General features: G+C 40.1%; 1 protein-coding gene across 1 annotated transcript in view; it reads right to left on the bottom strand.

Annotated features, from left to right (window-relative positions):
- Nucleotides 1-27,545, bottom strand: part of LOC134851058 (intraflagellar transport protein 57 homolog) — a 166,380-nt gene that overhangs the window by 21,682 nt on the left and 117,153 nt on the right. The window lies entirely within an intron of this gene.

The following is a 27,545-nucleotide window of genomic DNA, read 5'->3' as shown; positions in this document are numbered from 1 at the left end:
CCCTGACAGCGATCGCCAACTGTTCTAGAATGAGAGATTCTTTGATAACGCAGCAGATGATTTGGAGATGATAGTGGTGTCGAAACCTTCAATGAGCCTGATACCGCAGAAGGAAGCAGTCAGGATTGGCCAAGAACCATTTGAACAGGAGACAAAGCCATTGGCAAGGATTTGGTGTTTCAAGATGGAAGATGACGCACATCAACCCGATTAGCTGAATAGTCAACATAGGGTCATAAAGACGTGTTTAAAGCCAAAGAAAAGTTACTCGGATTTTCTAGGAGTGCAGAGAAGGGATCGAATGACAAGTAGCTTGGAAAGGTGGATAGAGAATGGAGCACCAGACAAAGGAGATTTGGAGTAATGTAATTAGTTGATATTGAGACAGTATTACATGCAGAAAGAAGGAAGGTTGTATCTGAAAAAGGACGGGATTGTTGATGCAAAAGGAGAGTAGAGGACAAGGATCTGTACAAATATAACGCAAGTGTCGCCACAATTCTATCGAACTGAGCTAATATTCAAGACACATGATCAGATGGGCCACCAACGGATTGATAAGGTGTACCAGAGGATTGAAACGATTTGAGTGGCTTAAGATGAAAAAAGCATGTGAAAAGTGGGTCTTGGCATGTCTATCAAGCCAAAGGGTGAAAGATCCTAGGAAATTAAGACTTCCATTGCAGTCAATCGATTCGTCCGAGTTCAATGAGGTAGTGCCGATTGATCATGAGAAGATGTGCGTGACGGATAGTGATTAAAACGAATCCTAGTCATGATTGACCACTTAAAAAACACGCTAAAGTTGTGCCCCGCACAACGGCCTCAGCCGAGGAGACTTGAGACCATCTGATCAACACTTGGATAGCAAGACATGGGTGCCCGATGATATCGCAGTCGGAAGCCGGAACTGCTTTTGTAGGTGAGCTAACCAAATAACTCATGAGACGTTCTCAGGAAGCCCAAGCTCACTCTACAGCGTACCCCTTCAAGACAAATTGCTAAGTAGATAGACAAAATAAGGCTCTGGTGTAGATTTTGAAGGTGTATTGTTCCCGATACATGACTGACTGAGATAGATATCTGCGACAGATAATGAGAGCTTACATTAGTTCGCAGCTCTTTACTACAGGAAATTGCCCGCACATGATGCTGTCAGGGAATGGGAAGGCTCTGCATTTAAAATTCTTTTACCCTGAGTATGAAGGCAAGAGGACATGGCTAGAAGACATGGCAAGAAGGGATGTGATAAGACGTCAGCAGGATCTCAGTGTCTTATGTAGACTCAAGAAGAAACAAGCTCGGGCGAGACGAAAAAAGACAGGACAGCAGAAGATCTAGTAGTTCTAGAAGAAATAACCGCGTCACAGGGAGTAGATATTGTCGATGATCAAGTCAATGATTGGTTCGACGATCGGAGTTTCAAGAATTGGAGTTTCAAGACGAGCAGCAGCAGTCACACGCGCTCGAAGTTATGAATATGCGCGTCTTGGAGTGGCTGAACGAAATGGCGTCAGACCTCAAGGAAACCAATGTCACGATTCAGGACTTGGACCGCGAAAGCATGAAGTACAAAAAGAATGTCTGAAATGATCCTTCCTGGCCAGCAATTGTTCATTCCTGCAACAAACCTCAACTTAATATCAGGAATGCGATCGACGAGGACGTCGACGGATTATTTTTTACGGTGAATGGGAGTAGGAATTAACCTCACTGAAAATTTAATTTGTAAGAATTTAAAAAGTGCTAGAAAAACAGTTGATTTAGAGTCAGAAACAGATAAGGACCTAAGAGACCAGACATAAGAAAAGTGGACACATGAGACATACTTCAACTTACCGAGTGAACACTCAAGCAGCATAATACTAACAGATCGCGATTTTTTACTCACAGATAGGACATGTGCGATAGCTTTTACCACAGACATGAGGTTTAGAACAGCATTAGCAGCTGACTTCAGGAGGGAGTACCAGAACATTATGGAAACAAAAACTAGGTTATTTTGGAAGCAAATACCAGGAGTAGGGGAAATGGCGGTTTTGCCATCAGCGGCTTCGCAAAAACCAGGAAAATACTTATGCTTCTTGGTGACGAGGGCGACGGAGAAACAACACGTAGACCACAAAGATTCGGTTTTGTTTCTAAATAGAATAGGAGAATTCTTAGTGGATAGGGGAGTAAAAGAACTCTTGTTTCCTGCGTGCGACCTAAACAGAGTACGACTGCATCCTTGGGAGCTGTACGCGCTAATACATGTAATCTTTTCGGATACTAACATAGAAGTGTATCTACATAAGAAATACTTTTTAAGTATAGGTTGAGTCTAGAATGTGCGTGTTATGTATTATGTTATTACCATTACCAATTTAGGAAGATTAGTGACCACAAACACTCAACCAACAATTTCAGGAGACTATCCGAAGCGTGGACTGTCCCCCTTTAGATCAGTTTCCAAGTTCGTAGATTAAATTGAAATTATTATATCTCAAAAACAAATTTTTTAACCTGACTGTTTTTAAGACACAGTTTAAGGTAAATCGGAGCAATGTTGATCAGATAAGATAGTCTTGAACTTGTTTCTACGTTCTTATTGATCAAACTTAATTTCTAATTTCAACTTTTGCATCGAAAGATATCATATCAAATCATCAAACCGAACTGAGTCATGGACAATCTTGACGAACATTGGATTTGGAAGAGGTCTATTTTGGCCCAGTCACAAACCAGCTCTATCGTCGACTGCTTGAAAGAGACTACGTTCAAGGTGATCCAGACGTAGTCATGTTGATGGATGCTCTGACAAAAATCCTAGGGTATGACAACCGTAGGAACCACCGCTCAGAAGTCTTGGTCGGCAGCTTGGGGCGAGCAGGGAGTGTTGGACCGCCCAAGCCTCAAATGTCATGAGATGGAGCACCGGAAAATTTTCTGAAAGCGACATGGCGCATGAACCTGGGTTAGGTACTGCGAGAACGTACCAGCCTGGAGAGATGCCTCTCTCAACCAGGCCTAGGCCCGCTTGCAGAGATGATATCAAGCTTTTCACCAGGAAAAGAGTAGCAAGTCTGCCTTGTCTAGCACAGTTCAAAACTGCAGTACCACCAGAGAGAGCAAGAGTAGAAGAAGAAGTAAAAACGAACGAGAGAATGGAAGACCTGTCAGATACGAGAGATGAGCTAGACCGAGTGAGGAGAATATTGGCCAGAACTCAAGGAGATAGAGACATGTGGAGGAGACTACCTGAGGGTTGCAACAAGAAGCGAGGAGAGGAGATTGGTCGTAATGAAAGCGGAACGATCGTTACAGTAAAAAAAAAAAAGGCTCCCCATAGGCAATCGCAAATGGAGCTCTTGACAACACGCAAGATAAGTCGGACAACAAAAGTGCAAGTCCCGACAGTATTCGGAAGAGCAACGATCCCGGACACTAGTTCCGGGATGACTGCAACCTATGCGACGATTGACGACACCAGCACAAAAGAGCTCTCCTCAGAAGTCTCGCTCATCTGGGGAGAAACTGTTCACCTGCATAATATCCGATCAAGCGTTCTCGCAAACAAGGATTCCGACAAGTTACAGCGGACTTCGTCGCCTCAGTGTTATTTTTCTGAGCGCGTCAGCATTCAAATCATCATACATTGGCAACGCTACACAGAGGAATTCAATGTTACCAGGCAACATTTCATTTGACACTTCTTTTCCGGACGCTACACGACACTGTACCATGTTGAGCCAAAAGGAGTTCTCCAACATGGACATTAGCAACAGGCAAAGACACAGGTTGAAAACCAGTGTTGAGCGCCAGTTCAATAGACTTGTTGACACGGCCAACAACCGCACTGATATTGCCAGATTCTTTGGTTGACGAGCACAAGAATCCGGTGAGTTGCTTGATGTCATACCATCGCGAAACCTCGGTTACATACTTTCTGACGACGAGTTTCGAGTTGCAGCTGGGTTACGCATTGGAGGCCCGATCTCTGCATAATTCACGTGCAAATGTGGCTTTGTGTCAACCACTGACGGAAAACATGCACTAGTGTGTCCAAAGATGAAACACCGTTTCACCAGACATACTAATTTAACCGTTGTTATACAGGAAGCACTTAAAACGGCAGGCTACCCATCTTCTCTCGAACCGGTAGGTTTATTGCATAAAGACGGTCGAAGACCTATTGGCTGACTCTGACGCCTTGGTCTAGAGGACGTGTTCTAGCGTGGGATTTCACATGCATCAGCAGACTGGCTAACTCGAGTTTGAATCTAGGGATCATTCCTGGATCAAGCGCTGCTTCTGAAGCAAAAGCGCAAAAAAGGAATCCTTACTCGGATCTCCTTTCAACTGTAACTTTTGAACCCATAGCCACAGAAAAGTTAAGCGGGATTGGGAGAAAACCGATTAAATTCACCAAAGACTTAGCAGGTAACATCAAGAACGCGACAGGTGAGAAACTCGCTCATAAACATCTTAAACAGAGACTGGATCTTGCAGTTCAGCGGGGAAATGCTGGGTGTATTTTGGAGGCATTCTCTCTTTCTGGCTGTATTTTGGAGTGATTCATTTTAGTAAAGGATTTATTTCCATAATTTTACTGTATTCCTTTTAACCAATAGAATACTCTTTTTCTCAGTTGTCGTTGAAGAAGCAGTTTTTTACCACCGGTCATTATTATCATATATACATCAGGCTTCTCGATTCGTAAGAAAAAGGCTATTAACGTCTCTACCTGAAAAATGGTTTTTCTCTGCAAGGCTTGTTTTTTTCTTCTCCGAGAAAAAAACAAACCAATCTCTCGTTCGAAAACTTCTCCGGCTTCTACTTAGTTTTCTGGTTTTAATTCTAAATGTTTTCTTTACTTTTCTTACAATTTCTCAGTCGTCACGAAGTGATCGATTGTTACATTTCAATTTTCGAACTTTGAAAAAACAATTTTTTTTTCACCTTCACGTGTGCCATTTGACCAGAATGACCTAAAAATGCATGTCGCCAACGAATTTCAACTGGAGCAAATTTGGCGTACGATCTGTTGATTTCGACAATTAACGGTCTTATATGCCAAAATGGACAAACTTGGAGAAGTCAGTTTGAAGTAACAAGATTATTTTTGGTTTTTCGATTTAAGCATGCATGACACGTAACAGTTTTTATTTTCGCGAGAACTGAAAAAAAACGAAAATAAGACAAACAATTTTTGCTTATCAGAAACAAACGCTAGATATGCTAGATATGATAAGACGAGAAAAATAACAGTCGTCAGTATTGGATAAAGAGCGCTCCGAGCTGTAACGATTGTGCAGCTACCATGGTTACCGAGCAGATACCGGGAATCAGGAGGGCTGACGGTAGAATTTGCTACCCTTCCTTATCGTTAGAGAGCATATACCGCGAATCAGGAGGGCTGGCGAGAAAATTTGCTACCCTTCTCGATCGTGAAAAAGGAGTACTTTACGTGGATTCAGGAAAGCGGTAGGGTACCGGAGAGCAACTGTAATTATTTCTTTTTAAAACTTTTAGCTTCCTGGAATGTCCTGTTTTGAATTAAATTGATATCGAATTTTTTGTTTTCAGATAATGAAAAGCTAGGAGCTGAGGGAAAGAGTTGATCCATCTGAGATGGATACGATGATTTTATCTACTGAACGAAAACGCTACTAACTTAATATTAAAGTAGTAGAACTATTTTTAGGAGTTTCATCGTCGTCTGGGGATACTGAGATTTAGCCATGAGCGCTCAATTTTGTATGTTACTTAGTTAGTTTGAGCGGTTTGACCGATAGCCTTTAAACTGAAGCGGTTTCTTCGACTCGATGTTATAAGAACCACACATTGAACTGGCTTTGGTAGAGACGGTTAAAAACATGTGAAGCTGTGTTTAGATGTTAGCCACTCGTGTACAACCTAGCTTCCTTTTCTGTCGGCATGGACGTTTGTCGAATGTTACATATAAGTTTTTATGGCGGTCGTGGGTCTTATTCAAAACACCATGATTGGCTAACCCAATAACGAAAGCAAACCGCACCGAGCAGATGCTCTAAATAAAGCCCTTAAAACATTACCCGAAGGTTGGCTCGGAAGGAGGAAGTTTTCCGGATTCCCCGATTAAGCGTTTTAACCTAGTTACGACCGAAAGCTCGCGTATCGTGAAGGGAGGAGGTATATGAGCAGAAACACCAAAATACGTTCAGGAATTTAAACAAAAAATAGTATAAAACCGAAGAATGAACTAAAAAACATAAAAATAACAAAAAAACAAATTTTTTTTAAAATATCAGTACAAATCGTCCCCCAGACGAAAATTGATACAACCCTCCTTTTTGTTGTTGTTAGATATTTTGTTGTAAAAGGCATTAAAAAAAATTGAGACCGTTAAGATCAACCGGTGGTTTTTTTCTTGTACCTGTACTGTAGGGTTGTTTAAGCAGGTTAATGATAATTTGCGTTCAATCTGGTAGGGTCATTAAATTGGAGTGAAAAACCGATCCAGCAAGCAGCGCATGAAGCAGCAGAAAGGGTCTCAAGGACAACAAAAATTGAGTGTTGGGTATCGTTAGGAAATTTTGTATCTTTTTTGGCGCAGAAAGTACGATATCAATCTGTGGGGGCTCAACAGTGACTGCACTGTAGTGACTTTCCACCAATTGACAAATTTTCCGAATTAAGCACCTTATTTCGGACATTGAACGGATCCAGAGAGGTACAAATCTTTTAGTACTACCACTTATAAAACCCATATCAATTTTCCTATTCCGTTTTTCAACCAAACAGACCGGTTATTAGGGTCAAAATATTGATGTTTTGATCACACAAAAAAACGCGATTTTTGCAAAATCCACATTTTTTCGAAACGAAAAAAGCACTAAGTTAATGAACTGCATGTTATTTTGACTAACATTACTAAAGGAAACGGTTGAACTTAGTAGGGATGTTGTTAGAACTGTTTGAGTACCGAAGTCTGATTTTTCGTGATTTTTAGAAAAACGAAACCGCGCAAAATAAGACATATTCAACATACATTCGTGAATTGTTAGTTTTTTTGACCCCGTTTGCCAACAATTTTTCGTGCCCTAATAAAATCGAGTTTAACGGTTTTTTTTAGTGGTTGCATCAATTCAAAGGGTTCCAATTTGTGTTGTTTTCTGCAAGTGTGTTCATCTAAAACGTTTTTGATCGGGGTTTCTGCCTTGAACTAAAATCACATTGGTTTTTTGAGCTCGGATCAGTATTTTATAGGTAATTAGACAAGAATTGTAGAAAAAAATAGGCGGAACGTTTGATTTTCTTGATATTGGACAAAAGACCTTTTGCTTTATAACTCAAAAACTACTTAACCGATCCAATTTACTTCAGTTTCATTAAATCATAAATTAAAAAAGCTTAAACAAAAATTGACTGTTTCTTGAAAAATTAGTCATAGAAAATTTTTAAGACTGTTTTCAGCAAAAACATCGTGTTTGAAGATAGACCCTTTCCGATTCATAATTTTTTTTGGACTTCCCTAAATCTCTCCAAACAATAGCATCGGTTCATTAAGGTTATACGTTGTTCTAGACGATAAGGAAGAGTTGGAGAACCTTGGAATCAGCAAGCAAGTCGAGTCTAGGCTTGTTAATAGACCCTCCCAGTTTAAAAGGAAATTGGAAAATAAGCAGCTTGGATCCAATCAGGAGGGGTACGAAGTCAAAACGAACCCTTCTTAGTTCGTGATATTTGCAGAATAAAGCTCTTAGTCTGTATCCAGGAAAGTCTTGGTACAGATTTTTGCCAACTCGGAAGGGTCCCAATTTTGACAATCCGGAAGGGTCATTTTTTTCCAATCCGGGGGTCCCAAATCTGCCAACTTGGAAGGGTCCCAATCCGGAGGGGTCCTATTTTTGCCTTTCCGGAAGAGTCATACTTTGCCAATCCGGAGGAGGGGTCCTATTTTTGCCAATCCGGAAGGGTCAAATTTTCGCCAATCCGGAGGTCCCAAATCTGCCAACTTGGAAGGGTCCCAATCCGGAGGGGTCCTATTTTTGCCTTTCCGCAAGAGTCATTCTTTGGCAATCCGGATGAGTGGTCCTATTTTGCCAATCCGGAAGGGTCAAATCGTCGCCAATCGGGAAGTGTCCAAACGTTTGTCAATCTGGAAGGGTCATTGAACACCGATCCGAAAAGGTCTGAATTTGTTTGAACGTAAATGAAGGGATCATAATACATACGCATACAAGAGCAAGACATATAGTGGATTCAAATTAGGATATTATGACAGATAGACAGATCGAACAAGTTAGAAAAGCAGTGAGTGCACTGGTGGATTGCTCTAAATAAACACAAAAAAATCCATAATAAGACTAAAGAAATTCTAAATCCGGAGATTTGCGACCCGAGGTCTGATCTACAACAGAACTCAATTCAGACTTATTTCGGATTGGAACACGAAAATGATTTTTTGCAGGAGTGGTTGGCTTGATAGTTATAGTTGGTCTAGCTAGGGCAATCCGAAGGCAGATAGATAATACAAAAATCGGTGATGCAGTAGTCGCCCACTTGAGAGACAGATACTGCCTGCAAATTTTGTTTAGTGCGGCACTCAACAGGGAAAGCTTTTTGTTTAGATACCAATTCGACTATTAAAATGCGACAGACCGATTGCAACACAAATACGTTTTTTCGATTCCTTTTTCTTCATGTTGACCATTTTTTTATTGTTACTAATGGTTCTCGATTGGATAGTGAGCTCGTTATCAATTAAATATCTTGACATCATCGGACTGTGCTAGCATTTTAATTGAACATCTATATTTCATTGCTGTGCATAAAATGAAGATACGCCGTACTGTGATTTTTTAATCACATTCGTAGTCCCTTGTTAGCTTAAACTTTAGATTATAACCGTGTTGTGATGATATCATCTGTAATTAGACAACAAATATGATAGCAAGCGATTAAAGTGAGTGAGCAACAACTAGTAATATGTTAAGATGAGTCTTCACAAGTTTAGGATACCTAAGCTGGCTGATAGCTCTAAGAAGTTTATATCAAAAATCAAAGGAATAAAACGAACGAACTTTTTGTTGAAAGAACGAAGGAGAATCGGAGTAAGAACGGGAAGAAAGTTTGATCGAAACAAGGAGTCAAAAGGCCTCGAAAGACAAACGAACAACTCTTAAAGTAGATATACATCGGAGCGCCGCTCAGGAACAGGATCCAGCGGAACATGAAACCGAAGGGAGCGGGACCAGGCGGTTAACGAGTGAATCTAATCCGATAAAATAGGGAAATGACTTTGCTTCTTTGACCAGGACTCTTGATTTAGAAAAAATGTCGGAAATGTCCAATATTTCAATTGAAAAACCAGCAGTGGAAGGCTCAACTACTGACCATACCATGATGCAAGGAGTGTCATGGAAGGCGTGGCCACGTCCTCTTCGTTCTCAGAGCAAGCCAAAAATGCTTTGGGAAATGTCTTCCTGTTTACCATGGGAGCAGGAACTATTGATGAGATCGACACTCAGCTGAGGCTGACGATAACGAAAGAATTGATGATTTTGGATCTCAATTGAGCTTCAACATAAGACATGATACCTGTCAACGTAGAGGATGGTTCTTCCGATCAATTTGGTTCATACAGTGCGATACACACGGCCTCGAATGGAATGAAACAGTTTAATCAATTCCTGACAACAGCCAATTTTAACACTCAAGCAGAAGCGACAAAGGTCACCAGCCTAAGACTACACTGAGAAAACTGGATGTCGAGTACAAAAACATTCAAGACAGAGAGGGGGCCGCGAGTTTCAACTAGAACCAAACTGTCTTTCACAAATAAGGTAAAGCCACCACTAGAGACACCATTGGTTGATGACAGGGTATCAATGGAAGAAGCCCTGACTAGGATAGGAGGGTTTCACCAGAGAGGAGCTGACACCCACAAACTTAGGACTGGCGGTCGCCAATCGCAGAGCTATCTACGTAGCGGGAAGAACTCCAATAACAGTCCTCCAGATGAGAAGAAGGAACTGACCAAAAAACAGGATATTAACTGATGAGAATTGAGAATAAAATACCCCTGTTTCATTAGAAAAATTAAAATTACAACATAGCCAAGAAATGGTAGTGATTTTTAAGATGAGAAAATCAAAATCGTTGAGCGATATTAAGAATATTTGCCTAGTACCGAATCCCAACAGTCAAACTTCAGTGGTTTTAGGCTGGGGATTTTCCGTAAAACAAAACGGGCTGTGCGTGAGTGTATTGTTGAATACAGTGGACATTTCAGCGTGGACATTTCACTTCAGCAAGGAAGGAAAATTGGTTACGCTTTGCCAATGAGGACTGACTATGAAAAGACGCTAAACCTGAAGAAACATAAGTCGAAGGACTGTCCGACGCATGCATTTAAAGTACTGCTTTTAGAAAATATATTGAATTGAAATCGTTAATTAAAATTTTTTCTGTCAGATCTGAAACAAATTTCGGCTTATCGAGCCGCTCAAAATTTCCAGAACGCCACTCGTCATCTGAATTAGAGTTTATCAAGACGGTTTTACCAGAGATAGATCATTTTAGAGGTAAGATATGGGAGTTGCTAAAAGGAGTTTTAAACCGGAAAGCAGACGCTTTTTCGAAACAAAAAGCTGATATTGGTTGTTGTAAATTATTTGGAGCACGAATTCGAACTAGAAAAAGGCACTGTTCCCCACGGGGATGGAGCAAGGTGCATGAAACCGCACAAACCGGAGGCTTGTCGTGCAGAAACAGAAAAGCTGCTCGAGTACGACATGATTGAATCCTCGAAGTCATCTTGGGATTGTGGGGTCATCATAACCAAGAAGAAAGGAGGACAACTGAGATTCTGTTGCGATTTTCGCTACTCGAGCTCACTGATTATAACGGACGCGTATCCAACACCACGCATAGACAAGAGAATCTCTAAACTTGGAGGCGCCAAATTTTTTGCCACGTTGGATCTGGGTTCTGCCTTCTGGTAGGTTCCCTTGCGAAAACAAGATAGAGAGAAGACCGGATTGGCATCTGAATTAAGCTTGTGTCAGTGGAAGAGGATGCCCTTTGGCTTTTGCAGGACGACGACGACTTTTCAAAGACTCCTTGCTAACATAACGAAGAAGTTTGGGAACCTCATGATGTGCTACGTAGATGATGTAGTGATAACGACACCCACCCTTTGGGACTCGACAAAATACCTTGGAAGAATGGTTGGTAAGCATGGTGTGAGGCCAGATCCGGATGCGGTGGAGGCTGTGTTAACATGCAAGGCCCACAAAAGGGAGCTTCTTAGGATTTGCGAATAGTTATCGAGAATTCATAAAGCGGTACGCAGACAAAATCTACCCGATGCAGCAGCTGATGCTCAACAAAAGGAAGAAGAATGAAAGGAATGAACGAACTCAGGAAGTCTCCGAGAACATCAAGCGGGAGCTGTGCGAGGCGCAAATTCTAGAAATGCCCACGGAAAAACGCATGTACGATCTCGATACTTATGCTTTGGTGGTGACCATTTCGGTAACATTGCATCAGGAAAAAGAAAACAGTAAAGTACTGAGCGATACCGAGATGAAATAAGCTGTGAATAGACAATCGAGACTTATACTAATTGAAAACGTACTCAATGGCTCAACGTTTAATTGGTCGTTGGGTAGTTAAGATGTTGGATTGCTACAACATGGTAATCGAAGACAGGATGCTCGACAAGCACCAGAATTCTGACAGTCTCAGTAAGAAAACAGAATTTTATGAAAGATTGGAACAGAAAAGAGCCAACCAGGCGGCAACCGAGGAAGGATTCTCCTTTTTAGACCGAGGAAGGATTCTCCGTGCCCTTGAAACTGTTGCAGCGTTCAAACCTAGTTCAACAGGAGCTGTCACGCATGAACATAAACAGCCTCTTATTGCTAGACAAAAGCCACCGTCTGCACAATACCCATGAACGAAAGGACACAGTAAGCTCCAGCGACGGAGACATACGGAGAAAGTCATGATTTGGAACAACAAAGTACGTAACCTGGCGAGTCGCAATGCCGGACAACTAATTCTGATGGACTTAGATAATGAGCCGAGAGCTCTGAATCAGGCCCGGTTTACGACCGATGGGATCCACATTGAAAGTTTCGAAGGACACGCACCTGGATTAACCGTGTTGAGAACTGAGGAAGCTATATCCACGCGCCGCAAGTGGTGCAGAGCTCGAGTGAGCAAGAACAGCAGTCAAACGTACTGGACCGATTAAGGGTAGCACCAGCGAGGACTATCCAGCCCCAGCGAAGATTGGGACCAGGAATCAGACAGAAACTGCCTGGGGAACCTCCAGATTGGAAATGAATTTTGTGCCCAGGGAAGAGCGACATTCGGATCGGAATACTTTGATTTGGTCGAGGAGTTACCTTTCCCTAGGTATGTTTACAAGCAGGATTTGAAAAAATTGATTGTCCAGAATAAAGCTGTGCAGCTGATGCGATAAGAATACTGAATGGCGCGAGGTTATCTGTGAACGGAGTGTACTCGGTTGAAGGAGTGGATTTGTTGATTGCAGCGGAGATCTACTTCAGGTCGACAAACGCTTTGAAGTAGGCTGACCTCGAAGGACTGCCCTTGAATAACACCATGAGTTCAGTTATTTCCAGATCATTGTATGATGCGGGGAAGAACCATAGCGAACAGACCAGACAAGAGAGGACATGAAGATAATTGAAGAAGAGAGCATCCACAGGGCAGCATGTCAAAATGTTCAAGCAGTTACGAGCATCTCCCACTAATATGAAGGAGCAAGCCTATCCAAAACAAGTTGAGCATGAGGGTGATGTGGAACTATACGGAGAGCTGAAATATAAGATTGACGATGCCATCTTCGCTGCCTACGTCAAAGCAGGAACGCGGAAGGCGAAGATATTGGTAATTGCAAGCTCGGACTCTGTAAACACCTCCAAGTAACTATTCGGTCTCAAAGAGCAGACTCAGAGAGACAAGGCAGGGACTGATCTGTGGCCAGCTGTCAATGATGTTCTTGAATCCATCGGCGAGAGAATGGATGTGATGAAGGAAGGCCAGTTCAAGAAAATAACCCTGCTAAGCCAGTGTTTGTGCTATCCCCGGATATGCGCATCTCCTGGACGGGTTGAAGCGCGTGTCCGCGATAATTCCGCTCCACTCCGAAGGAATGTATGACGTGATCATATCGGCCCCCAATCGAGAAGTGGAGCCAAGAAGTCTGAGACCACTCCGATCAGAATTGCCAGCAGTATGGTCAGACATCTCGGATGCCATGAGAGGTCTGAAAGAACACTCGCTACACATGCTAGTATTGCACAAAGTGTGTTGAGATTGGAGCTGTCCAGTATCAGCACACAATTGAAAATGAAGCCAGAAATCGATAACGATCACTAAGTGATGGTGGACATGTCGAATGACCTGTGTTTCCGAGGAATGGAAGTCAAGGAGGAAGAAACGAAGAGACCAAAAGCCAAAGAGACAAAGGCTCAACTGGAATCTATGGTTTTTAAAAAAAACTGAGGCTAACAGGTGGCTGCACTTAACTTCTCGAGTGGCAGCATTAGGCATGGACGCGTTTGGACGAGGTACACGAATGATCGCAAAAATCCACGCGTAAATCATGAAGGAATTAAACCTGGCGGAGAGCAAAGGGGAGAAGTCAACCAAAATCGCGAAGAGCATGAATCAATTGACGCTTGAAGCGTTTTGGACCCAAAACGTGCAGGGAGAACGCGTCGTTTCTGGCAAAAGTATACCTTGGACTTTCTCACTATCTGATACGGGAAATCCTCAAAGCGGTCACGGGGTTGTCAGTTGTGATGATCTTGGGACTATTCGTGGCGTTTAGAGCGGAGAATTCCAGAAAATGACCTGAGTGTTGCTAAATGTGTCGCAGTTGTCTTTTGAGACCTGCATAGACTGGGTCCGTAGCACTATATTACCGCCCAGAGCTATTCCATAAAAAGAAATCTGTCCATATCACAGCCCTTTCTGTTCTCATGATCACGGTGGTGAACTTCCCTCTCTTCTTCCGACAGGGTTCCCAGGAAAAGTACTGGGGCTGCGCTTTCTATTTTTATCCTACGAAGAGATTCCGCCAAAAGTTTCATCGTAATGATTGTCTCAGTTTTGCCAGGAAAGCTGCTCTCCGCCAAGCTATGAGCCGTGTTCATACAGGCTGAGGTTGGATACAATGTGATGTTTCATCTTCCGCTGGTTCAGTCGTTCCCGCCACCGTCTCTGTTTCGTCTTCATCTACGAAACTGAAGTTCAGGCATGACGCGCCTCCTACTGAGGCTTTTTCATCATCATTCCCTTCTTGGTCAGGATCCTGCTCCATCGGCTCCTCTGGCTGACGCTCTTCTTGATCTACGTCTTCTCACTGATAGCTTCGTTACGACTAACTCGCCTGCCGACTGGTCGTATCGTTCTCCCTGCTTCAGTGCACCTCTTCGCAGCCGAAGGGTGCCAGAGCACTTCTGGTGAGCAGCTTGCCAATCGTCGCCAACTCCGGCCCTACGTTCAGGACTATCAATGCAGCTTCCTACAAATCTGCTTTCCATCTCAAAACAGTTGGCGCCAGGTTCAACTTGGCCCACTCCTCTTCAAATCTTCCCGGCTGAGGAGTTGCGGTGCCACTTATTCTTTTTCTTGTCGACTCATCCACGTACGGAATCTGAGTATTCTGCAGCACGGCAACGTTTCTTCCGACAAAGCACGAGTCCCTCCACTCAGAGAACTTCGCCATCTTTCGCTAGTTAGTTTCAAATGCTTTCAGTATGGGCGTGTATACTACGGAGTATTCTCCATGCAACAGATTACAGATTACAGAACATTCCGGTATTTCTTCCGGTAGTCTCGTGTAATTGCCCAATCCTCCGTTTCTTTCTTCACTTTCTGGCACGAGGCTAACAGTCGAGGAATCCTTGTTATGGGTTGCGCAAACTGCGTTGACTCACAAATGAGTAGATTACAAGAAGATTGATTAATGTCGCGACTCCTAAATCTGAAGGTTTGACGAGGAGTATGCCACGTTGGAACTGGCGCCGACTCTTATGAGAGGGAAAGTGATATTGCAGGAGGCTGCTTTAATAGTCCTAAGCTTGAGATCGGATTTAGTGACGAATGGAAAGCTACTGACCAGAAATGCTCTAGCACCCTTCGGCTGCGAAGAGGTTGTAGTGAGGCACGGAGAGCGAGAAGATCAGTCGGTGGGCGACTTAATCATCCCGAAGCTATAATTTGAAAATATGGATGATGATGACGAGCAGGGACCTTCAGGATCGGGAAAAAATGAGGAGCCAGACGACGAAGAGCAGGAAGAGGATTCGATGAATTAAGACTCTGACCAAGCGCAAAAAGACGGCGATAAGGCCTCATTAGGTAGAGCTTCAAACCTGGACTTTAAGTTCCTGGCTGACTACGAAACAGAGACGGTAGCGGGAACGACTGAACCAGAAGAAGATGAAATTAGTACACTGAAACTTCCTGAGTCTTTATGAATACAGTTCATAAATTGCTGTAGAGCAGTTCTCCTGTCAAAAAAGAAGCCAAAACAAATAAAACTTTTAATAAATCACCTCGCACGAGAAAAATAGAAAGTACGGCCCGAGTACTTTTCCTACGAACCCTACCGGATGAAGAGTGGGGAATTAACCATCGCGACCACGAGAAAAGGACAGGCTGTGGAATGAACAGAATTGTTTTTATCGAAGAGGTCTGGACGGTAGTAAAGTGCTACGTGACCCAGTCTATGTTTGAAAACAGGTCTGACTAGACCACTGATGCAGGAAAATCTTGGTTAGTTGGATGAGTGTGAATGAAGAATGAGTGAGTTGCTCATTGATTCAGCTATCGATGAGAGTGAGGCGAATTCCCCCATATGGTTGACGCATCAAGAAAGCAAAGACGAAGTGGTGTATCTGTCCAGAATGCGGAAAGTGACGATACACTCGAAGTTGGTGACTGAAGCGATCAATGATATGAAAATGAAGTTGGGTAGCAAAGTCATGCTGAGGCAGTCTGAAAAAACAAAGGTACACTTTGAACCTCAAGTGAAGACCTCAAGCCTTCAAATATGAACCACGGAAAGGCAAGCGTCGTAGAAGAACTAACTCCGGTCGATTATAATCGACTGACAGTGTCGGAATCAGTCACGATAGACAAGCCCAATGGTGGCTACATGGAGATGATGAAATAAAGAAATTCTGCTAGGGGAAATCTGACAGCTTTAGACCACAAAGGTGCTATGGAGTGTTACCTTGAAGAAATTATCAAGGACACGACGATTAAGCAAAACGCTAATGAAACACTAGCTTCCTCAGAAATGCAAACGGAAACAGTGGACCAGCTTGTGATTTGCTGCAGAGGGCAGTATTGTTACGCCATTTCGAAGTAAAAATGCAAAGATCCCGAAAGTACTTGCTCCGATAGCGATAACGTACGCAAGAACTGAACTGCAGCTCAGACTTGCTTGTTGTATGGCAGGACTGACAAGGGCAGAGTACAATTCTGAGGTAAGGAAGAAAAAGTGCTTTTGATGAACCATCTAAGAGACTTGATGATTTGTGAAGGATCATTCGTGGCAAAAGCGAAAGGAGAGTCGCTCACTAATTTTTTCCGGTTCTTCTTGGAACAACTATTGCCACTAGCATTGAACACCTGCACGAAAATGTTGAGAGAAAGCAGTGAACTTGGCAATACATTGTTTTTAAAAGCACTTTTGGGCATTCATCAAAGCAAGCCATTAAGAGTAAATATGAAAGAACCTGTAGAGCTAGAACACTTACGAAAGATTGATGAAATCAATCTCCCCTAATATGGAGCTTAGGCTTACGAATGAATCTTTGGCGACAACTTTGAAGCCCAGTGAATACTGTGGACCAATCCGAAAACAGTCTGACCTCTATGTGTCAGGAATTGTTGGGATGGCATACGACCTTTTCATCAAGGAATATATACGTGTTTGCTACTTCGATTACGAGCAAGCAGTGTTGCTAATTTTCTCGTTGTCTAGAATATCTACAATAAGAAGTATTGTCAATCAACAAGTCAAGTCAGATTGTCATGTAGGAACTGGATTTAATCTAGTTACTGCAGTAGGATTCTACAGCATGTTTGGTTTTTCAGAGTCACTGTTAAATCTAGAACAAAAACATGAGATGGTCACGGCCATCAGTGAAGAAAAGTTTTCAGGAGGTTTGTAGACTGAGCAGAAACATATCGGAAAATAGAGAGAAGCGATAGAAGTCGAAATGAAAATAAAGCAGAGTGTAACGTATCACAGAAAGTCTGGAAATACCTAGTAAGCTCGACTGTGGTTCCAATTTGCAAAAACCGATATCCAGTACACTTCGAGGCAGTGGACGTGAAGTGCACAAGGGCGATAGTGGATCAAGCCTTCTCAGTACAAAATATGTAAGAGAAATTTCTGAGAAATCTTAACAGTTGCGTTGCAAGATGTTTGCCGCAGTTCTACGAGAAACTAAGGAAGGGTTAGAGCCGAAGCTTGGTAGGAGGTTTATGGGATACACCAGTGGGAACTTTAGCGATTTTGAAAGACAGAAGCAAAATGGATCAACAGCTACGGAAAACAATGCAGTAGATGAAAGTGATGAAATCCACCAATAATGACTGAAGTAGAACCACTGCTGGAAGCGTAAGGACAACAAAACTGGAGGAGCATCTTGTTGACTCATGGTGAATTTCCGTGCCAATATTTTTATGGTATCCTGTTCGTAGTAATCTGGTGTTGATTTGGGAATCTGTAGGACTGCTCTCCATGGGTTTACCAGACTCATCGCAGCCCATAATAATCGTGATAGTTGAAGTTAAGGGAAGCTCATGTTAGAGAGAACAATTGACTGGAAGAACCGACTAAAGAACGGTTTGAATTATTTAGACTTTTTCGAGACGATGTGCAAAACTTTGTACAATCCGATGGTAGTGAATAAATTTTGGGCCACAACGACTGATGCCGTGGTTCAGAGCCAACAAGACTGCCTGGTTGAGAAAGAGAAGAGATGTTGAAGAAAGATCTGGAGAAAAATGTGACGTTTTGCCTCAACAACAGCTTCTGCAGGAACAAGGAAACTACTGTACTCCTCTACCTTGTTGCAACAAAGGGTTAAGAGCAAAAGTGTTGGAGGACTGCCTCCAACGGCATAAAAATAGCCACTGATGACTAGCAAGACACTGAAACCGAGAGTGCAGAGTCGATGTCGCAAGATGAGGAGGAGATGGAAAATCAACAGCAGCCGAATGACGAGACACAAAAGGACGATTAGAAGAAATTAGAAGTTTTAAAACTTCTAAACCACGAAAAATCAAAAATTACGAAAACAAAGAGATAAAAATGAGGAGGGAATTGTTTTGTGTGAGAAAACTGAAATGAGATCATTTGAGTTTCTCATTGCTGCAGTTATAAATGTGCACTATGATTTTGACTAGTGTTTTTAGATACACTTCCTATTCATTTAGAAAGGCTGGAATTGAGAGTATATTTAAATAATTCAGCATGCATGATTGTTTTTATTGAACTAAGAGAACTGTTCACTTTTTTTAGTTATAGTTTGTGGTTGGTAAGACTGTCCTGCTACCCAATGCCTTTTGGCCCTAGGAGAAAAAGTTTTAGTCTGAGACAAGGACGCTAGAAGTCAGAAACGATATTTCATCTGAAATCAAACCTTCAGAGTGCAGATAAATGAAAAAAAAAAGAGAACTATAGTGATGTAGTATGATGACAATTATAGAACGTAGTGAGTCGATATGATGTGAATAAAATTCTTTCGGTGCTTTTTGTAATTTCTGGCTGATGGCCATGCATCATTCTGATGCGTTACTCGAAGTTCAATGAGGACCTTTACTGGGCTGTCCAAGGAGAATGTGCAATTCGACCAGAATGACCTGAAAATGCATGTTATCAATGAAATTTATCTGGAGCAGTTTTCGCTTACGATTTATTTATTTTAACGATCAGCAATCTTATTGGCAGAATGAACAAACTCGGAAGGGTCAGTTTGGACTGACATGGTTTTTTTCAAGTTTCCGACGTAGGCGTGCATGACACGTAACAGTTTTCATTTTTTCGACAACTGGAAAGCGAAAACCAGACAGATGATTTTCGCCAATCAAAAACAGAAGTATGCTGGCTATACTAGACGAGAAAAATTACTTTTGTCACTTTTCGAAGAACAGCGCTCCGATTTGTAATGATTGTGCAGCTACAAACGTAACAGAGCAGATCACGCGAATCAAGCTGGCTGACGGGAGAACTTGATTGTGAAAAAGACCTTTTTTCACGTGGATTCAAGAAAACGGAGGGGTAACGGAGAGCAACTGTAAACGTTCATCTTAACAATTTTTAGCTTCCTGGAATGTCTGTTCGTCGGTATGTACTTCCTGGAAGGGTTGATCTCCCTCCGATAGATATGATAAATTTATCTAAAAAACAGTAAGAATATGATAATAAAGTAGTAGCCATGTTTTAGGAATGACCTTGTGGTCTATTAATACTGAGACCCAGCCATGATAGTACTGTTTTGCATGTAACTTGGTTAGTTTGAGTGGTTTGGCCGATAGCCCTTAAGCTCTCTTTGACTCGATCTGGTCTGGCCGATGTGGTTAGTTTGAGTTGTTTGGCCGATAGCCCTTAAGTTTTCTTCGACGCGATTTCTTCGACTCGATGTTACGAGAACCACATGTTGAGCTGGCGTTGTTATAGACGGTTAAAAGCATGTGAAGCTGTGTTTAGACGCTAGCCAATCATTTTAGAACCTAGCCTTATGTTCCGTCGGTATGTACTTCCTGCCGATTGTTAAAACGTTTCGTTCAATATGTCTAATCACTTCTTGGTTTCCATTTCTGACGTGATATGCGCTCTGTTTTTTGAGGAAATTGTCGATCAATTTAGTCGAATGACACGTTTCCTCGAACACCATCCTCAATATCTTTTTTGAATTTTCCATCATTCTAGTTTGTCATCAAAAAGGCATCCAACCATGAGACAGATTTTTTTGAATCACATCAAAATTGATTTTTATCTGCAGGAAACCAAGTTTTTTGGGTGCTATAAATGGCATTCACATCGCTATGGCCTCTAAACTTTTCCATTTGAACTATGATATGATTCAAATTACAAACCTGCTTCTGACTTTGAGTGTCAGTTTTCAAATTAAACCTTCTTTTCCGAGTATGAAAGATGCTGAGACGCAGTATGACCCCGCCCAGTTTTCAAATTAAACCTTTTTTCTGAGTATGGAGGATGCTGAGACGCAGGGTGACCCAGCCAACCAACAAACTAAAATGATTCTGATCTCCTTCACCCATTTTAGAATCAATTCAATTGTTTTTTCTCTCAATATTGTAATTAGAAAACTTCGTGGTTAGCAGTAACATTGAGCAGGAGCACTCTGGAGTAGCTAATCAAAATCTTTCTGACTAAAAAACAAGAAAGCGATTGGATCTTATTGCTGATCTAAGACAATCAAGCAGAAAAGAATATATTGAATGAAACCAACTCAATCAGTCCTCTACAAATGTTTTCATTAGATTTATTTTCAACCCTGTTAGCAGAGTTGCGTATTGATTTTTTATTTGCTTTAGAGACTTTCTTATTTTTCACAATTCGTTTGTTTCTCTACAACTTTCCAAATTCTTGAGTTTTTCAGGGTTTCTCAGTTTCCAAAAATTTGGTTTTCTCTGCAATTTTTCTTCTGGTTTTTAATACTGCATAAATTTTAAGAAATAAAAATTGAAGCATCGATTCCGCACTCTCAGTCTTTCAATTTTTAGGGTAAAACTTCAATGGGGGTCTCATGTACCATGTTTGATCAATATCCCATAAGTACCTACCAATTTATTTCCTTAATCTTGTTTTTACCGTGAAGAGGCTTTTACACCGGATGTAGGTGCCGGATGTGATCCCTTCAATTAAGATATATTTTTTGGCTGGGTACTTAGTGTCTATTGCGGCTATTGAAATTAACGCCCACGCTCTTTATTTTGCGTGAATGGCCTATTTTTGCTATACACGGCGTGTTTTTCAAGTGCTAATAACTTCCGGTCCAAACACTCGAACTTGTTCAAATTGTTAGAAATGATGAATCTCCTGACTACTTGCCATATTCCAAGATTTGGCTCCCTTCTTTAAGCAAGGTCCGAAAAGCGACTTCAGAATTTGGGGTTCGAGATTCTAAACTTAGGGCCAGAGGCTTGTACTAATCTAGTGTAGGGGTCCAGGGGTCTGGGGTTTTGAGCTCAAGATGCTTTCAACTGAATTTCAAACAGACTAATTTTGGTCCCATTTTCACTACTAGTTACCTAGTTCCATCAGGGCCTATTACAATTCCGGGAACTGTAATTACTTGGGCCAAAGGGGTCCGAATGATCAGTAAATTTGCATTGTAAACACTCGACTTCTTTGGACCCGATAGTTTATTTTCGACACTAGTTTCAATATTTAATAATCTAATTTAGGCTAAGACTATTATGGCTTGCAAAGCAACAGAATTGCCGATTTTACTCACTATTTGAGTTTTGGTAGAAACCGCACATTAATTAATCCAAATTGGCCAAACTGGCAAATACAATCCTAAGAAACGTTAAAAATTAGTCACAACTATTTTTTTCATAAATATTTGGTCAGAAGTTTTGAAATAGCTTTTTTGTGTAAATAAAGCGCATGATTTTTTTTTTCATTTTCATGAAATACAAGAGATATCTTTCGAAGTAAATGATTGATTTTTCAACAAGAGGCGTTTTTCAAATCAATTTGCAGCTCTTTGAAAATCTAAAGATATAATCTAAATTATATAACCAAAATTTTTTGAAAAGAAAACTAAAAATTAGAAACTGCAGTTAGTTGTTACTTTAGTGTGTAGATTTTTATTTAGTTCAAAAAAAGACTTTAAAAAGAGTTTGTAATACTCCGCTCAAATTGTGTAATCTAAAGTTGTTACGACTATGAAAATTAATAACGGATAACGCTTCTATTACTTTCTTCTAATTTTTAGTAGGAGGCTTTCACAAAATGTTAAGCAAAAAACCAATTTATGCAAAAAAACTTAAAAACCTGATTCAATTAAAGTTCGTCATTCAGTTTCTAGAAAGCTAATGAAAATAAGAAAAAAATAATGCAGGTTTTCTAAATCTCAGCAACTAAGATTTTTTCGTTGTTCCTACTTCTTTATGAAGTCCGAGGAAAAATAAGCTAGGTCTTGTTGTTTTATCTGGTATCACATGAGATTTTTTCAGCCGTTCAAAAACTTCAATGAAAGTTATCTGTTGTGAGAAAAGTTCGTTTTTCAGTTGAATGACAACAAAATCCATTTGGAAAGAAAATCTCAATGATTGCTGAAATAACTTTTAAAATCCTTATGCTATGGTCATTGCCATTTTTTAAGATTTCGAACAGCAGACATTTTGGCGATTTCTTTAATTTCAAAAACGAGTTTTTTCTATTTAGATTTTTTCAACAATTGTTTGAATGTATGTAACTTAATAGATATGGTCGTAACATTCTGTGCTACTAGCAGAGCAAAGGGATATTTTTGTTGTTCCGACTTTTGAATATGGGAGAGGAATTTTTTTAGGGATGTTTCAGATAAATCAAGTACCGCAAATAATCATCGGAATGGGTCAAGTGAGAGGTCAGGAAAAAGTTCTGTTAGCCCTGAAGTTTTTGACCTTTCAGATTACAAAAATTTTTTTGTTGAAAAACCAGTTCGAACTTTTTGATTTTTAGACTAATTTGAAGCCATTTTTGGCTATGATTATAGGTATTATAACAGCACAAAAAGTTTTCAATATTTGAAGCTAAACTTTGGTAGCTTCTTTTAACTTTTTTTTTGGCAAAAATTTTGAAATTCAAATGATGAGATGTGGTGAAGGGGTTACGTCTCTCAATCGAAAGAACGGATGATTGAGGCCCACCATAATCTGTGCTTGATGGTGAGGCAGTATTACCCAGCCCAGAAAAATAACGAAAAAAAAACTGCATGTAATTCTCAATTAGGGGCACAACAGCGGCTCGCCGTGATGAGCTGTACAGCTCGTATGTTGGTCCTTTCCCTCGTGGGAAAATGGTTTTAAATCTTAAAAATCAAAACAGAGCAAAACTTTTAAAGAGTTATTTTTTAAATTTGTCATGAAGGTAATTGTCGTTGAATATGACTATTACTAATGTTGTAAGCTTCAGTTCAATTTGACTAAATTACTTAAATTGCAAACTTCAATTTGAAAATGAAGAAAACCGCTTGCTAGTTTTTATGAGGTCGGTTTTTTGTGGTACTTGCATAGCAACCATGTACCCTTATTATATTACTTTTTTTCATATAGAGTTTGATGATCGAATTACAAAATTGATTATTTCAATTGCATTTTTACGATCTTGATGCCCTGAGATAAAAATCAAACATTTTAACCTTCGGTTTGTTGATGTTATGTTGTGGTAAGGTCAAAAATTCAAACTGTTTTTATTAATGCCCCCATCCATAGCGGTTTATATTGCACAATCAAGCTATGATCAACTCTTCAATCTACAAGCAAAGAGTATTAACTGAAAAAATAAAACCAGCAAGTAGCTCAGGAAGGCTAAATTTCGAGAGAAAAATTTGTTGTCAGATTCTTAAAATTTTTCTCAAGGTAAGTGGCATAATTATAATGTGTAATTGAGTTGAGGTCACTTTTTCTTGCTCTTCGGAACGTAGAGGATGCCTTTTGGCTGAGGGTGAGGAGGAGGCTTGGGCTTTTCCGGCTTCTCCGGTTGTCTGATTGGTGCCTGGACATAGATCGCGTCGTCAAATGACTAAAAATAAAAGTTAATTTATAATAGTTTAACAAAAACTGAAACAACCGAATGAAGAAAATAATTGAGGGGACGAAAGTGGGTTAATTATTGAAGCGATTTGGTCGAAGAAACTTAAAAAAATTTTATAGAGTTTTTTGGATGAATTTTGAGTACAAATAGGGTTCATAAACTATAGATGATTTTCTGAAAAGGATGTTTAAGGTATTTGAATTGGTACAAAAAATCCTTCATGCGTGTACCCTTACAGCCCGAAAACAGAATTTTAATTTTTGCTTACTTGTGTTCTTAAAGTTTTCAAAATATACCTTGAGCGATATCGCAGACTTGTTTTTTCTATACTTGTGACAAATTCTTTGTCACAATTGCACTTTCATTTTTCCCTTCATACTTTAGTTGACAAAAAATGCTTATCATACTATTTCTTGGACTCGGAAAATAGTATGAAGAGTTTTTATCCACAAAAATTTATGAAAATTGCAAGAAAGTCGACTTTTTTTGTAGTATAAAATTGTATGACAAGCATTTTTTCCATAATATGAAACTGTATGCTAAGCATTTTGTGTTGATTTTGTTTATTAATTTGATAATTTTTTTTGAAGCTTCAAAGGAGAACAATTAATAGCTTGAGTAGATGAAGGTACTAAAAAGCAATCTTCTGCACAGTTTTGGCTAAAACAATAAATTTTCAGAACGCATTTTAGTATATAAAAGCGGATGCTGGCTGAATTTTGTCATTTCAAAAACCAGGTTGAGATCCAGGATAAATAATATTGAAAAATTTAGAAGTTGAGTGGTGACTGCACGCGTTTTAAGTACAGGCGAGGCGCGTGCTTCGTATTTTAGACACAATTTTCAACCACAATATGGTATGTCTGATTGTTGATCAACAAAATCTCATCTTTTTGTCAGACTTTTACGATTGGTTCGGAATAAAAACGAGTTCAAAGAAACTGCCCAATCATTTCTGAACTTCAAATTCTTAGCGTAAAACACGTGCCTCGCCCAGAAAGGAGAATATTTTATAAAAACTAATTATCTTTACCTTTGCCGAAGTCCTGTTTATTGGTTTAACATAAGCCAGTTATAAAATGAGCGATGATGAAGATAGATGATATAGCTAAAATTTTGATGATATTTTCCGATCCTCGACTTACGCAAAAACAGTTGACCAAAGTAGAATATGCCAGTTGCCTCAAAAATTAAAGAAACTCAAACAAACGTGGGAACCCCATTTGGAGGAAAAACCGAATGCTCCAAAATTAGATTAGCCAATCAGGATTCAATAGCCAAAAACTCGAAAAAAAGTTGGCATGAAAATTTTTTGCTTTTCAGGTACTATTTTCATAAGAACAACTCAGGCTTAGCTTAAGATTGTTTCGAGGGGCATATTAAAATTTTCGCTGAAATTTTCGGGTATACAAAAATGTGTCAATGTAGATTTGATCAAAAAATCTCTTTTGATTTTTGAACACGAAACGAAACACATCGCGAGTTATTTATCCCGAATTAGCCAAAATGGCCGTTTTTAAACCACCTATACTTTTACAAAAACATAAGCACAGTGGAATTTTTTATTTAATTTTGAGCTAAAACTATCATTGTCGTTCAGATAGTATAAAATAACACGTAAAATCAGCCAATTAGAAAGCCGACATGTTTTTCAAAATCATTAAAAGCCATATCCATAAATTTTTGTTCTGATACTTTCTTTAAAGGGTGGGTAAAGAACTTGACAACAGTGTCGGAAGCGGATCTAGGACTTTCTCGAGGAGAAAGGGGGTGCTACTTTTCAAAACTTTTCGCAAATAGGCCAAAAATGCCGTTTTGGAATAATTTGTCAAAAAAATTGTCTTTTTTCGGCGCGCGCGCCCTTCAAAGTTAGCATATGTTGGCACCTTTAGAAAACTTATAGTTTTGGTCGGCCGAAAATGGATGCCGAAAATGAATGGTTGATGAGGGGGTTGAATCCTTGAGAGGGGGCATCCTTCCCTCCCTCCTCCCAAATCCGCCCCTTAACAATGTATGAGTGCACAACGTTGAGTACTTTTATCTTTGCAATCATAGGCTAGGTTTTATTATTAGCCCTCCAAAAACAAGAAGAAAGTGGTTGCTGTGTTTTAATCATTAAATTTTTGTCCAAATAAAAAATAAACTACACGTTTCAAACACTTTTTGTTTTTGGTCGACCAAACTGAGTAGTACAAATTTCACCGAAAACAAATTGTCTTTCTTTCTTTTCAAATGAGTTGATAGTACCATGGGTAACACATTGTTTCGTGTTATCTAATGCATATTTCATTCTTTTTTTTCTATCTGTCCACAGGGTTTGAATGAATCTTTTGCGTGTCTTTTCTCAACATATCGTTTCCATTACTGAAAGTTTTTGCTCTCTTTAAAAGCATTAGAAACAGGTTGCAAAACTTAATAATCTCCCAACATTTGTTTCAAGATATGTAAACTTGTAAATACTTTTGCTTTGTTTTTCTCGAATCAAGTGGAAGTTTACTTTTAATTTTGCAGGTTGAAGTTTAATGTGCAAAAAAAAAATTACAATTTTTTTTTGAAAATCGGTCCCTATACTGAATCTTAAGAAAAAAGTGACAAATTATGCGACTAATAACGAAACATTTGGGCCAATTAGCTAACCTCTCTTCACTGTCATCATTTTTGAACTAATGGCTGCCAACGCTACGCGTTTTTAGAAACTTTTTTTCCGACTGATTTGTTTTCCTCAAGTTTACCGAATTGGCAGTTTTTAAAACCCAAAATTTTATGAAAAAATCTTTTAGATAGAACATCTTTTGGATTTTGAGTTCGGATAACTATTTTAGATCGTCTAATAGTTAAAAAAATTGGTTAGCTATGAACGCATCACGACGGATGAACGGAACCTACAACGACCCTATTTCATGAGCCTTGTACACTTACAGCCCGGCTTTTTAAGTTAATCAGTATGTTATCTATGTGTCGGTAGGTTTCCATGTGCAAAATTATAGCAAGACCAGGGGCGGATTCAGGGTGGGCGGACGCTTCCCCCCTCAGGGATTCCAACCCCTGCCGACCTAAAAGGTCCACCTTGAACTATTTTGAGGTATCCATTTTTGGCTGACAGACCGTTAAAAAAATTCTAAAGGCGCTTTCGACGCCAATATATACTTATATACTGACTTTAAGTGGGGAGCTCGCGCCGAAAAAACGCGATTTTTTGGTAAAAATTTTCCAAAAAATGCCTAAAAACACCTTTTTGGCCTGTTTTTTCAACAAAAGTTTGCCTGGGGCGCAGAAGTTTTGGCTAAAATGGACTTTTTAGTGCTTTCGGAGGGCTCGGAAAATCAATTTGGTCGACCTTAAAAAAATTTTTGAAACCCTCCCCCATCCCCATCGAGAAAAACCTAGATCCGCCCCTGAGAAAAAAGACCCCTAAAATTGGTGAGACCACTAATTCAAGCAGCTAAATGAAGAATGAGTCAACTTTAATGGTGAAATTGAACTGTATTGTTATTACCCGGGTAAAGCTTGCGGTTCTGGTTGCGATCGGCGCAATTATATCGCGGCTAATTTCCAGATTATTGCGACTGTAACGCAATTGATGTAAACATTGCACACTACTAAAAAATCTTCGTCCAGACTATGAATTTTCGCTCGCTGAATTAACATCGGTGCGACTGAGAATTGGTCGCTGACCTCGACCCGGAGGATATTGATCTCGAAATCAAAATTGATTTTTCTTTTTCTGTGCACCTATCTTTTC

The sequence above is a fragment of the Symsagittifera roscoffensis genome, chromosome 1, assembly GCF_963678635.1.
Source record: "Symsagittifera roscoffensis chromosome 1, txSymRosc1.1, whole genome shotgun sequence".
In the NCBI taxonomy this organism is placed as follows: Eukaryota; Metazoa; Xenacoelomorpha; order Acoela; family Convolutidae; genus Symsagittifera; species Symsagittifera roscoffensis.
Note: the sequence above shows the minus strand (reverse complement) of the source record. Positions and strands in the feature narration are given on the sequence as shown.